This window comes from Monodelphis domestica, chromosome 6 (genome assembly GCF_027887165.1).
Source record: "Monodelphis domestica isolate mMonDom1 chromosome 6, mMonDom1.pri, whole genome shotgun sequence".
In the NCBI taxonomy this organism is placed as follows: Eukaryota; Metazoa; Chordata; class Mammalia; order Didelphimorphia; family Didelphidae; genus Monodelphis; species Monodelphis domestica.
The window spans coordinates 26,609,555-26,625,452 of NC_077232.1; positions in this window are offsets into that span (position 1 = coordinate 26,609,555).

Consider the following 15,898-nt stretch of genomic DNA (forward strand, 5'->3'; position numbering starts at 1 on the left):
TTTTTTTTAATTTGGGATATCCATGGCGACCAATAATTAATATAGTTTAGGTCACAACGTTAAAATTATCCTTTACAAATTGTAAGTGCCAATATCATATATCAGACAACTTATTCAGTTAGTAAACTGCACCACTATTTATTCTGCCTCTTTAAACAAGCATGTTCAAATAGATAATGAATTTGTCTCTTATAGACCTATGTATACCACCCAAAAATTCCAAAGAAAGGATATTATATTTTCTCTTAAAAGGAATTTGTGGGAAAGTGGAGCCAAGATGAACAAGTACAGGTCACAATCCAGTTAAATTCTTCCATATTTTCCCACCAATTGACTTTAAAAATAAACAACTTGATTCACATTTTGGAGTGTCAAAACCAACAAAAGGTCAGACTAAGACATTCTGCAGAGTGACAAGAAAGAAAATTGGCAGGAGAAGTCTGTGGCACTGGTGTTAAGGACAACCTGATGTATAGCATCAGCCTTGGAAGTGGCTACAGCAGTGAGAAAACTGTGCTTTTAGATCTCTCTCAATCCAGAAAACCTAAGGGGTTTGGACAACCAGTCAAAAAGATATTACAGAGGACCTTTTGTTTGTGTTGTATATACCTAGTGCTCTTTGGCAACCCTATTGCCTATGCACAGTTCCAAGGTAAAGAGGAGCACCTCTCTTTCTTCCCAAGATCAGGGGCCCTGGTCTCAGATCCAAGGCAGAAAATAGCACTGGAACTTCTGATTTCAAGAGAATACGGGACCTAGGGGAAGCTATGTACCACAATGGATGGATAGACCTGGAGTTGAGAGGACCTGAGTTCAAATCTTGAATGTCTCAGACATTTCCTAGCTATGTGACCCAGGGCAAGTGACTTAACCACAACTGCCTAGCTTTTGCCACAGTTCTGCCTTAGATTCAATATTTTTAATGATTTAGGACATAAGCTAAGAGTTTAAAAAAGAAAGATTAGGGGACCAAGTTCCAGGGCCAAAAGTACCACTAGTGCTTGTGATTACAGGGAAACTGGGCTTCTTCCAGAGCACAGAATGGAAAAACAGTGATGACAGTTCATTGACTGTTGCTCTTACTCTATTATCTTAGTCAGCGTTTCTTTAAAGGAAGCAATACCACAGGTCTCACATACGTACTCCAAAGAAAACTTGAAAATGACAATAGACCAAACAATGATTGATGAGTTGAGAAATTGCAAAATGTTAATTTATCCATCTCAGAACTGCAAGAAAAGTCAGGCCAATCCCATGAGCAATGGGAAGTGGAATGCCAAGGAAGCCAATGACTGAACAAACAAACTGGCATTCCTATTATGACAAAAGATTGGCAAAAAAATATATATGTTCATTGCAAATCTTCTCCCTTAAAAGCCCCAGAGTGGTGAGAAACTCATGGAATAACTCAACAGTAGTGATAGTAGCCAGTGTGGTCAGGGTCAGTCTCAGAAAGAGCACTGTTGGACTTCAAGCACTTCGCCCTGATTTGCTATAGAGGTCCTGAAGATTTAGTTCTCTGAACCCCAATGATCTTAGAGGACTTCTTCCTACAAGATAGAGTTCAATACAGGAACCCTGAAGACCTGTGCTAAACACTGACAGGGTTAACCCCCACAGCAAAAAAAAAAACAAACAAACAAACCAAATACATTGAATAATCTGTTGGTGCTAAAACAATGCTCAAGTAAAAGAACTGAGACTGGAGACATGTAAATTGACCTTTTCCAGAAAGAAATGTAGAGTTAGATGCCTAAAATAAAACTCCAGTCTGGAAGAAAAGAATAATACCATAGCAATTGCAAGCGAAGTCAAAGGAAGAAAAGGATTTTCCAAAAATGCTCCATGAATCCCTGCAAAAAAATGCAATTAAACAAAATTTAAATGAAAGGTCTAAAGAATTTGAAGGAGAATAAATACTTTAGAACTGCAAGTGGAAAATATTACCCAAGGAATAGTCTGTCATCCTTGCTTTGTAAATGAATGGAAAAATGTTTCCTGAAAATGGGGAGAACAAATAGGGACTGGACTGTAAGCAAGAAAGGATGAGGACTCTACTCCCATCTGAGCAGCAGTTGATAATGATGCACAGAAGCTCCAGGAAAGAGGATCCCTGCTGTGGAAGTTGTACCAGCCCCAGATGAATAAATCCTAATTCTCCAGACTTAACCACTATGCATTATCTCCCCACTCCCATTCTGCTCCTGTTGACTCCTTCTCCAATTAGTGTCTTTGATTCAGTCTCTTAATTTGAGGAAAGAATCAGCCATCCTCTCATTCTGTCACACTTAGTTCCCATGCCATTGAGTAGTCAGTTTTTTTTTTTCTTACATGCATTCCAGCTTTCCTTAAGGGTCATCTCCCCCCATTAGACTGTGATCTCCTTAAGAGCAGGAACTGTTTTTGTTTTTGCTTGTATGTGTATCCCCTGCACTTAGTCTGGCACAGGGAAAGCATTTCATAAATGATTATGGACTGACCAACATGGCCATAACAAGAGATTGAAAGTGTATAACTGCCTCCAAAGGGCTAGAGCTGCATCTCTACTGATCATCTAGAAAATGTGCTTTTATGAAAGGAGACAAATAAAATAGAAAGAAAGGAATGAACAAAAATCATAGTGCTTCCAGGATCTGAAAGAAGTCTTCTAGGTAGATGAAAGTAATTGCCTAGGCTATCACTGTAAATCTAGAAAGGAAATCTTTGGTATTACATAACCAGAGAAAATTTCTTGTCCTCCTCTTGTTGGTCACCTGATTCTAAAAATGATACCATGACTTTCAACAAAAATAATGATAAAACATCACAAAAATAATTTACTACAAGTAACTCAATTTCATCAGATTGAGAACAATTAGGGAAAATATATTAAAAACAATAACAATGAAATTATGTTGGAAAAAGTCTTTGATGAACCTCAACATTTTAATTCTGTCAAAAACCCTATAAAAATTAGTCAAGCAAAGAGGCATCTTATATCTGATCAAAAAGAAAGATTCAATATTAGTTACAAAAGAAAAATATCAGTGTCTTCTCAGTATAAATGTTGGCAAAGCTCTCCTCCCCACTATTATTTAACATAATTCTAAAAATTACAGTCAAAAAAATAATACAATAAAACTAAAGGCATAAATATCACAGATGAGAGGGGGAAAACATCCTTATTTTCATGTAATAAAGTAGAGCACTTAGTAAACTTTTCTTTTTTGGGGAGAAAAAAACAATTTAATAATTTCCAGTGATTTTTAAGTAAAAGAAACTCCTAACTACTGTAAGGTCATATCATATTTAACATTGTATGGATACTAAAAGCAAATTATTTAAAAGAGAAATGCACAGTACAATGGAAATAGCTTGTTTATCCAACATATACAGTAGATCTCAAAAACAAAGAAAAAAACACAACCAGGGAACTTTAAAAATATAAAAATAAAACCAAATGAACCAGCAGAAAAGTAACTTTAGACAACTTTTTCACCTTCCTAGGCCAATGCTTTACAATCATTGAGAAGCACAGATACAGATACCTTCTTGTTCCTACAGGTGGTGTCTTCTATATACAGCAGTTAGATCTACATGGTTAGATTTGTCAAGAAACAAATTATTTCATCCCCAGAACTTGTGTCAGACAAGATTCTCCATTTACTTACATGCTTTCTACAGAATTCTGAACAAAAATGTACTGTTTAAGGCATCTTTTTTATAACATTTTCTCTTCACTCAATGATGATAGTCATGCAGCAGTTTAATGATAAAAATATATTAATATTTTACTATACAGCAGCAAGAAGTTAGTTGTCAATTAAAAGCACACAAACATCTTTAAAGGAAAAACCTGTAAAAGTCTATAGTTACAAATAACTTCAGTTTAGAGGACAACAGCTGACAAATCAGTGCTCTCCTTAAGTTCTGCATTTTCATACCCTACACCTTGAATATAAGAGTTACAAGAACAAACTTGATAGGAGGCTTGTACACTTAGGGTCACAAATACACTTAGAATATAATGTAGCCAGTAATAACTAGCACCACAGCTACATGGAAATCCTTTACATACACCAACTTGGCTTTCACTTTTATATGAAACTCAAAATCCATGGCTCAGTAGGATAACTCTATAATTGTATTGCACTGGTTTCTAACAGGCCTACATAAATTAATAGCACTGGCATAAATCAAAGATAGCTTCAGACTTCTTGCAAGTTTAGGAGACAGTGCTAGTGTCAGTGACCACACAAAGACTCACTACCTGTTGTCCAAATACAGGTTCACTGGAAATGAGCACTTAGTAAACTTCAGAGAATCAGTAAAATATAATTATCAACAAGCAACAGGATATAAAATTAATTCAAAAGAACCATTAGTTTGGCCCTATAGTGCTACCAAAAACGCAATAATAATAGAAATTCCACAGAAAATAACTTCAATTTTTAAAACATATCAGTAAGGTGAGATAGCCATAAGATTTATGTAAATGCAAATACAGAAGAAATTAAACAAATCAGAAGAGAGGCTAATTTATATTTGATATATGCAAATACATAATTGTATGCAAATGAACTTTTTTAGAGGAACTGGTAGAGCTATGATTATTTTGCATTAAAGTGTTCAAATTATTTGAAGGGTTTTAGAGTATGATATGATATGCTGCTGTATTTCCCTCATCTTCATTCCTATCTCTTAGAGGAAACAAAAAATTAGTTATAATGATTTTCTAGATGCAACTTCCCAACGTTTACTCCCTTTTATTTTGGAGAAATGCAACAGTAAGAGAAAAAGTAAAGAGATTTTTAAAAACAATAGATGGAAGATGTAGTATAAACACACACACAAAAACCTCACAGGTATGGAGAAAAGACACTCCAAAGAAGTAGACAGCTGTACTTCTTTGCTCAAGTCAGTCTGAGCTATGAGCTGCAAAAGATGCTACTAAAGCCTGATGTCAATTCACCTTAAAGCCTGACTTTTGCCCTACATGGTAGGAAGAAGTTTAGAGAATTTCTATGAGTGTCGGATATGCAATTAGGAGGATCTGAGGTTGAAGCCCTCTTCTAATGACTTCTCTGTGCTTCTAGCAAATCTGCTAACTTCTTTGAGCCTCAGTTAATAGGGACCTTCAAGCCCCTAATATAGTCAGAGAAATTCCTAAATTATCATAAAAACATAAATACTGCTACATAAGAAGAGGAAACATTTTTCACAATAATTATAAAAATATAATATTCCAATTTGTGAAATTTGCAAACCAATGGATACCCTTCCTGAGTCTACTCAGATCTATATTGACATCACAACATTCAAATTTCCCAATTCTCAGAAAAGAGGAAAGAACAGAAAGAACAAGAACAAGAAATTTTAAAAATGTAAGTTTGCAAAGGAATTCTCTCAATCAAGATGTTACTCTTGTCCTAAAATATAAAACAACTTTATCATTCTTTTTTTAATCCCTTACCTTCCGTTTTAGAATCAATATTGTATATTGGTTACAAGTCAAAAGAATGGTATGGGCTAGGCAATGGAGGTCAAGTGATTTGTCCAAGGTAACACAGATAGGAATTGTCTAAGATTGGATTTGAACTCAGGACTTCCAATCTCTAGATCTGACTCTAAGACCACTAAACCACATAGTTGCACAACTTCATCACTATAATCTTGTCTAAAAAAGCACCTCTCCAACTTGCCCCTTCCTTGTCCATACCAACCACAACATCCAAGCCATACAGATAATCTGACTCAAAGGAAATGGTGACTATGAATTACCAACAAGCCTAAGAGGTGGTAGAAAAAAAATTCTACTAAATTATTCTACTAAAACTATCATACAAATGTGCAAGATCCTTGGGAATCTATCTGCCAAGATATATATGTACTCTATGAAAATAATCATAAAAATTCTTTACAGAATTGGACCTAAATATTTGGAAAAATATTAATTGCTTACAAGTAGACTATCATAACCAAAATGATAATGCCATCAATTTAATGCATTTCTGTGATATACAAAACAACCAAGGAATAATTTGATAGAACTAGAAAAAATATAAAACTCTTCATCTGGAGAAATAAAGTCATAAGACTCAATTAAAATAATGAGAAAACTAAGTGAGAAAGAAAGGTGCCCAGCAGTACAAGAATTCAAAATCTATTTCAGTAACAACAATGATTAGCATTTTATAGCATTTTAAGATTTTCGAAGTACTTTACAAATATCACATTTTATCCTTACAATAACACTAAGAGAAAGGACCTCTGCATTTTACAAATTATAAGTGTATAATTGAAAATCTATTGCCCTAAAAAAAGAACTACATTTCCTGGTAACCCACTGACTTCCTGTCATTACATACTTCCTATATACAGGGAATAAATATTCAGTGGGCGGTCCTGCTCACTCTATTGGACTTGAAGGCAAGGAAGGTAAGCATCGGGGTTTTGAACAGGCTACTTAGTCATGGGAACGTAGTTTTTATTGTGTATCCCTTTTATTCCTTTATTTCTAATGATCATTAATAAATCTCCTAAAATATAATATTTTTATTATTGTACAATTAATTTTAATTTTTACAGAAGACAGGCAGAGGTTCTGTGAACTGCCCAAATTCATAGATCTATTAAATGTCTGAGGGAGGATTTGAACTCAGGTTTTATATTTACATTTTATATTTACATTTATAGCACATTATTCACTAATTGTCTAAAAACACTAATAGTCACCTAGCTACAATTAAACAGTCATCAAAAAGATTTGACATTGGTTGTGTGAAGATAGGATTAAATCTCCCCTCACCCATTTTTTAGATTTAATCACCAGAAGTGTGTATGCACCCCACTTAATTTTAAGTATGGGGAGGTCTATGACCCACATGTGCTATAGTGGATGATGAATCAGAAACAATTGACTTCCCCCTGGGCAGCCCTAAACAAAGCTAAATCTACAATTGGTCCATGTAAAGTGGAAGGAATGCACAGGAAGTGACACAAAGAAGTGTCTTTAAAAGCATTGGCAACTTCCTGTGAAGTCAGTTCTTTGGAGTTTGGAGTTCTAGTTGGTGTTGGAGTTGGAGTTGGAGGCTGGTGAAGGATCTGCTTCATGGACCTGAGATTCTGAAATTTGATAAGACTGTTCCTGAATCTCTCCCTTTTTCATTGTGTGTCACAGACCTCCCATACTTGAGCATAAGTGGGGTATATACACTTCTGGTGATTAAATCTAAAAGTGGGTGAGAGTTAATCCCATCTTCACAATTGTAAACAACCAGTTTATGAACAAAGAAGTTCAATCTATCAACAGTAAGGGGGGGATGTTCTAATCATTAATAATTAGATAACCATAAATTAAAACTACATGTAGGATCTTCCCAGTACAAATTAGATTGGAAAAGATGATAAAGAAAATTCCATTTTTGTTTTAAAGAAATCAAAGGGACCAGAGAAGTCCAAAAGCAGAGGGAACATCTAGTTGATTTTTCCTTGGACTGGCAGCAGCTGTGTGAAGTGCCTGCCCAGACTAGATTGATAATTACTCCCCCCGAAATTTCACCCCCCATAAACACTTTCTGATGGTCTTTGCCATATCTGACACACATGGTCTCCCGAAATGAAGGTCTGAACTATATAGCAAAGTACCAGGGACCAGGACCTTTTTGGTCTTAAGACTATTCCATAGGGGTCATTCTGGGGGCCATCAGACCACGAAGCCTTGACAGAGTCACGCGTGGTAGCTGGGGGGAGACCACAGAGCAGTCCATGGTGAGATGTGACTGCCCACTCTATCCCCTTTGCCTGACCTCTTTCATCAATGCCCCTTACCTATGAATTGGCATGATTATTATTCCCCCTAGTCTCAAAAGAAATAATGCAAGAGCAAAATAGCTGTACCCTTATTTCCTAAAACATCACCAAAAGATCAGATCCTTAAACCAAATCCCAAAAAGACTATCATGGGTTAACTTTTATTTAGGTACATAATCCCCAGTGAAACCGCAGTTACAGGCCAAACCAAAAACTTTCCCACTCACAGAAGCCTATTCTCATGAAGCCAGCACACAAATCAATCATAGAGGCTCATACAATAAGTACAACTACATCAAGCTCCAATATGCCTAAATGACTTGATTTCACAAACCATTAACTTGCCAGTGGGAAACTCCCTAGTAAGAACTCTGAGAAATGACAAGTCTAAATTTGAATTATGTTCCCAGTACCCCTCAGCCCTTATGGTATGATTGTTGAATTGTCTTCTAAGACTTGCTGATTAATTATTCCATTTTATTAAAAGCAATACGTAATTTTCCTTGATTGTTTGTAAGCTCAAAACTTCTCACAGGGTAATGAGAAAATTAAGCCACCTGTGACAAAATCATTTATCTTGTACGCTGTCTGTAATCACAATACAGAAGATACAATGTTAATCAAGTGATTTGTTAAAAGTTAATGTATCACTTTTCCAATTATCTCTCTTTAATTTTATGTACCTGCAAGCCAAGAAAATGGGTATAAAAAAATCCAAGGCCTGGGAATGTCGGAGCAGCTGTTAGGTGCAAAGCATTCCCATGGCTGTTATGATTAAACTGTCTTCCATTTGTTTTTGTTTTTTTTTGACTGATCGTTCGCCACCAGTCGGGATACTCTGGAGTCAAAAGTGAAGCTAGACCCTGACATCTGCAGGGGCAGGAGCAGCTGGGCGACTCAGTGGATTGAGAGTCAGGCCCAGAGATGGGAGGTCCTGTGTCCCAAATTGGCCTCAGACACTTCCAAGCTGTTTGACCCTGGGCAAGTCACTTAACCCCCATTGCCTACCCCTTACCACTCTTCTGCCTTAGAACCAATCCACAATATTGGTTCTAAGATAGAAGGTAAGGGTTTAAAAAAAAAAAAGACTATACCATAGGATGGAACTTCCTGCCGTGCACATAAAGAATACAAACACTGAAGCTACCCTAACTTAGCAGGATTTATTGACCATCCCATTGGAAAGTCTCAACATTTTCTAAAGAAAAACATTTCTAAGTTTATCTCAGATGTCTTTGACTTCATAATAGGTATCTTCAAAATCACAAAGAACAAACAAGAAGCTAGTGCATTTGGGAAAAGGAGAGAGCCTGAATGGCATCCACTGTAGAAAATCTTATCAGGAATCCCCAAGGCTTGGGTCAGGGATTTTCGGGTACCAGAAGTCAGATGTCCCTGCCTCCTTTTTCTCTAGGACACTTTCTGAGCCTCTCCTTCCTTTCCTTCCATCAGGAGAGAAAAAGTGCCTCTCTGAATGCTCCTTTGGACTCTTTAATTAACCTCTAGTCATTGTTGACAGGGATTTACACCTGAGTCAAAAGTTAATTTCTTCCTATTCTTCAAAACATCCTAATTTCCTGGAGCCAATAATGTCAGTTTTCTAGCAGTTGACATGATAATTGCAGCTCTTGAAAGAGATGAGGTCAGACTCTGCTTTCCCTATAATTCCTGTGCTGGCAGTGCCCACCTTATGCGTATTCACACTCCAGTTGTCACAGCTCTAAATGCCCTCCTGGCATCAGAGAACAACATGGTGAGTAACTGCGTCTCTTAGCCTTAGAGTAAAAGATTGTTAGAGCCACTTCCTGGAGTAAGAGAGGAGGCACCAGTGGTCTGCCCGGGGCAGGAATTCTAGGGAAATTTTCTAAATAGAGATTGTTATGTCACTGGGACACAGGGAAGGCATTGCACTTGCACTTGGGGTATGGTTAAGTCTTTTCTTCTGTCATCTTCTGTGTCTGTTCCCTACCCTTCTACAAGATGTCAGAGGAAAATTGAGGGGTGGGGGAAGGGGATGTTCCCAGTGCTAGATCTAGATGAGGAGGAGTTAAGTCTAAATCAAAGCCCCAAAAACATATTGAGTCCCAGCCATTTTTTTTCAAACTCTTACTTTCTATCTTAGAATCAATGCTAAGTATTGTTTCCAGGGCATAAGAATGGTAAGGGGTAGGCAATGGGGGTTAAGTGACTTGCCCAGGGTCACCTAGCTGGAAAGTGTCTGAGGCCAGATTTGAACCTAGTACTTCCCATCTCTAGGCCTGGTCCTCAAGTCACTGAGCCACATGGCTACCCTTGCCTGATAAAGGGAAGGGGCTGTAGCTATTGAGTGTGACTCCAGCCTAAGGAGCAGGAGTTCCTGATCCCTAATCTATCTCCTTTCAGTTAAGAGAGAAGGGAAAAATGTCTATAAACCTCTCAGAAGAAGCTTGAGTTCATAAATCTTTTCCTGTGTTTAGAAATAAATATAAAAAGCAAGACCCCTGTTTTCCCTTCCCACAGCCTTTAGTTTTTCATCTTCCCATCATCAAGCCCAAATAGGGCACAGCATGGTTCCTTGTGGGTCAAACATTCAATCAACAGGCAAATATTATTCATCTGCTATATGCCAAGTATTAAGTCTCCTCTCCTCAGAGACAAAAAAGACTTTCTGGTTCTACTGACAACACACAAAGTGATCCTGAGCAATCAATTCCTTCCAATCAATTCTCCCTTGTACAAATGTGTCAGTGTGGACAGTGGGGGAGAGAAAAGGGGGAGGGGGGGAATAAGCACTTATTAAGCGCCTGCTATGTCCTAGGAATTGTGCTAAACATCTGAAAACTAAAAAGGGGATTTTTGTTGTGTCTTTGCCCAAGATCTATTTCATCTACCATAGCGAGGGGCCAGGAGAATCCAGACTGAAACAGACTAGGTTAGCTGGGACAGATCCTGGCTGGGAGACCCTGGTAAGAAGTTTTGGTATCTTCATTTGAATGACGCTGCCAAGGAATTCTCTCACTCGAAACTCCTTAAACAGCAAAAGAGACCACAAAATCTATTTAATGGCATATGATGAAGGACCGCTCTGTAAAAATCCGGAGGGGGGGGGGGGGGACTGGGATGTGCCAGAGGATGCTAACTTGTCAAGGTGCTGACAGCGATCATGTTCCTGGAATCCATGAAAAACCGTTGGTTGGCACAGCCTGTGATTTTAGCAAAGTGGGGAGATCCCATTAAGGAATCCACAATGCAGAGGGGCAACTTGTTCTGCAATTTAAAATCCTTCCAATTTGCCCGGGACACCAAGGTACTAACTGACATGTGGGGGTTTCAAGATTAATATGCAATAACTCAAGTATTATATTCATAAGGTTTATTCATAATAACGCATGTTTTTTTAAAAAGAACTAGCTAAAAAGGGTGCTAACCCAGCCTGCTTGTGAAAAGGAGAGAGCAAGGGAGGAGTTATAGCCAACTTATAATCAATCACACAAAGGTGAGGATACCAGAAAAGGGAAAAGGAGTCTAGGTAATACAGAAAGGAATTTTGGGTAATGTGATTTTTAGGGGTTCAAGAATTTCCAATTATACACATGTCCAGTCTCTCCGGTGTCAGAAACTAGATCCGAACCCAAATCCTTCTGGCTTGGATGCCTTCCATCCACTCTGGCACACTGCTCAGCAATATCTACTTAGCAAAAGAATTAACTTAAAATAAGAAGCAACTAGAAAGTCTACTCCCCACCCTGCCACACACAGCCAACCAATGACTTCCAAGGCCTGGGTACTTCCAGGACCCCGGCCGAGCCTTGTGTTGTCCAAAGATCCTGCCTGGCAGCTCAACGTGTTCTGAGATCTTCATCTACATGGATCGTTCTTTCCAGGAGCCAAGGCCTCTCCCAATTCTCATTCCCCTTCACAAACCTACTCTGGGCCAATTGAGATCGCATTAAACTGCTGCTTAAATCCTTTTCATTTGTCTTCTGGGCACATTTGGGAGCATTCAGTCAGGGCTGCAGGCCATTGGATTAATTCTCTGTTATGTCCAGACTGCTCTGGGACATGCACTAGCAGGAGGTACAAAGGTTCAGACCAGATCCCAAATCTCCTGAAGACATAACTTAATGGGAGGGAATGCGCAGAAGAGGCCTATGCAAATCATAATTCTGATTTCAAATAAGAGAGGCAGTGTAAGCATTAGGAGTACAAACTCATTACCATGTGCGATTGCAGCCAAGAAACAACTCAGTTCTTGAATAATGATAATGAATGAAAAAAGCTAGCATTTTCCTAGTGCTGTCTGCTTTTGAAAGTGCATCATCTGTTAATTTATTTAGCCTCACAGCCTTGAGAGTACAATTTTCATTCCCATTTTACAAATGAGAAAAATGAGCCTGACAGGTGAAATGACTTGCTCAGGATCCCACAACTAGTCCATGTCTGAGGTAGGATTTGAAGTACCAAAAGTCTCTTCTGACTTTAGGCTAATCTCCACGCAATCACAAAAGTGATGTCTGAACCTCAGGTCTACCCATATCACCCTCATCCCTTTGCAATAAAGTCCAGTAGTGCCCTATCGCCTGAAAATGGAAAATCTCTTGTTTGGTATTCAGTGGTCTTTATAAACTATCTCACTCCTCCCACACATTTCCAGTCTTCTTGTACTTTTTAACCCCTTATATATTCTTCAGTCCAGTGAATCTGGCCTATTGGCTGGTCCAAGCAAATAATCCATCTATCAGCTTTGGGTATTTTCACTGGATGTCTCCTAGGACTAGAATATTGTATCTCCTGTTCTAGGACTAGAATATTCTATCTCCTGTTCTAGGACCTGAATATTCTATCTCCTGTTCTAGGACTAGAATATTCTATCTCCTGTTTCAGGACTAGAGTATTCTATCTCCTGTTCTAGGATTAGAATATTCTATCTCCTGTTCTAGGACTAGAATATTCTATCTCCTGTTTTAGGACCTGAATATTCTATCTCCTGTTCTAGGATTAGAATATTCTATCTCCTGTTCTAGGACTAGAATATTCTATCTCCTGTTCCAGGACCTGAATATTCTAATTCCTGTTCTAGGATTAGAATATTCTATCTCCTGTTCTAGGACTAGAGTATTCTATCTCCTGTTTTAGGACCTGAATATTCTATCTCCTGTTCTAGGATTAGAATATTTTATCTCCTGTTCTAGGACTAGAATATTCTATCTCCTGTTCCAGGACCTGAATATTCTAATTCCTGTTCTAGGATTAGAATATTCTATCTCCTGTTCTAGGACTAGAATATTCTATCTCCTGTTCTAGGATTAGAATATTCTATCTCCTGTTCCAGGACTAGAATATTCTATCTCCTGTTCCAGGACCTGAATATTCTAATTCCTGTTCTAGGATTAGAATTTTCTATCTCCTGTTCTAGGACTAGAATATTCTATTTCCTGTTTTAGGACCTGAATATTCTATCTCCTGTTCTAGGACTAGAATATTCTATCCCCTGTTCTAGGATTAGAATATTCTATCTCCTGTTCCAGGACTAGAGTATTCTATCTCCTGTTCCAGGACCTGAATATTCTATCTCCTGTTCTAGGATTAGAATATTCTATCTCCTGTTCTAGGACTAGAATATTCTATCTCCTGTTTTAGGACCTGAATATTCTAATTCCTGTTCTAGGATTAGAATATTCTATCTCCTGTTCCAGGACTAGAATATTCTATCTCCTGTTCTAGGACTAGAATATTCTGTCTCCTGTTCCAGGACCTGAATATTCTAATTCCTGTTCTAGGATTAGAATATTCTATCTCCTATTCTAGGATTAGAATATTCTATCTCCTGTTCCAGGACTAGAATATTCTAGCTCCTGTTCTCTACTTCTTGACTTCCTGTGAGTCCCAGATCAAACGTCACCTTCTCCAGGACATCTTTCCCAATCATCCTTCATTCCAACACCTTCCACCTGTTGAATGGCTCCAATTTTTCTTGTCTATAGTTTGTGCACAAGGTGTGTGTGTGTGTGTGTGTGTGTGTGTGTGTGTGTGTGTGTGTGTGCGTGCGTGTGTTGTCTCCCTCTATTAATCCCTAAACTCCTTGAGAGCAAGGACTGGCTCTAGAATATGGCGCACTGACACATAATAGGCACTTAATAAATGTGGATTAATTCACTCACTAAAAGACATACTTTATAATTGCTATTTCTACATTTCTTGAGCCGGTTTGGTTCAGCAATGGATAGAGCACTGAACTTGTATTTAGGAAAACAAGGATTCAAATCTTACCTCAGACAATCCCTAACTATGGGAGCCAAGGCAAATCACTTAATCTTTGTCTGACTCGGTTTCCTCATCTATAAAATGAGTATAATAATAGCACAAGCATCTAAGAGTGTGCGCATCAAATGAAATAATATTTGCAAACTGTTTTGCAATCCCTAAAGCACTGAAATAAGAATTATTACAAATATTATTTGTTGTTGGTCCGTAGTTCAGTCATATCTAATTCTTCTTAGCCCCACAGACTATAGTTATCCATTTAGTTTTCTTGGCCAGGATCCTGGACTGTTTTACTACTTATTATGGATCCTTTTGTCAGACAATCAGAGATTGGCTTGCTCAAGGTCACATAGCTAGGAAGTGTCTAAGGCTGCATTTGAACTCGGGTCTTCCTGATTCCAGATCTGATGCTCTTAATCATTGAGCCTTCATTGGCTTATTATTATTATTATTACTATTATTGTTATTATTATTATTATTATTACTCTGCTATAAATGCTAGATGTTATATTATATGAAGTTTATATGGCCCAAAACATGACCAATTTTTTGTATGGGTGCCATGAATAGCTGAGAAATATATAAACTACATACTGTTTTCATTCATTAATCACCACAGAGATTTCATATCCCTAATTTTTCCCAAAGTTTTATTGTCTTTAACTTTTTGTTTATTTATCTTTTTATTAGATTTGTCTAAGTTTGAAAGAGGTACACTAAGGTCTGAAACCATTATTTTTCATTTATTTTATTTTCAATTAACATGCCTTTATTTTCTCCATCTCACCTATCCCATTTAAAGAAATGAAAAAACAAAACATGTCTAATTAATAAGCATAGTGAAGTAAACAAGCTTCCATATTGTCCATGAGACAAAATATATAAACAATTAAAGACATGCATATATAGTTTTTTATCAAGATCTCCTCTTCCCTCTGTCATATTTCCTCTTTAATCATCTAAAATCATGATTGATCCTTCCGACAGAGTTCCTAAATTTTCAGTTGTTTTGGTTTATAGTTTTACCATTGTATACTTTTATCCTGTTTTTGCTTACCTTGTACCATATAAATCTTCTCAGATATCTCTGAATCTATCCTTTTCATCATTTTTCTAGAACACAATAGTACATCATTCCATTCACATACCATAATTTTAGTCAGCATCCTCCAATTTAGAGGCACACTCTTAGTTTTTAGTGCTTTGACTCTATGAAAAGAGATGCTAGAAATATTTTTAAACATATAAATGCTTTCCTGCAAAGATTCTACTGGGACATGGGGTTGGAATTAGCTTGAGAAGAAATGTAGGGATGGTGAATGTGAAATCCCCTACCCCCCCCATGATTACATCATTAGTAGATATATGATTTTATCTAAAATATTTTTTGTAATTCAGTCATATATGATTCTATTTGAAGTATTTTTGTAGTTCAGTCATTTTAAAATTGAATAAATATTCAATTGTAAATATTGAATATTTCTGAAATATAACTATTTAAGTCTGAAAAAAATCATCATTTCTAAAAATATCATACAGGATGCAGAACTATGTGAAGCTTTTCTTCATCTCACTCATATATTATCTGTTTTTTCTTCACTGCTTCATTATATGACTGTTCATTTTACTTGATTATTGGGGTAACTATAAATATATCTAGAAAGTTATTGTAGCTTTAGTACAAGTTTGGGCTACATAAGAGGGCTGCTCACAAGGCTCAGAGTCTTCAGTTCCTAACTGGAGTCCAGCTTTATTGTGAGACTGGCCCTCTCTCAATAAACCTATTTCGTTTTGGCTTGGAGACTTTGTTTTATTTTTGACACCTCAGCTAATAAATTTGCACCACAGCATAATTCAGATGCTT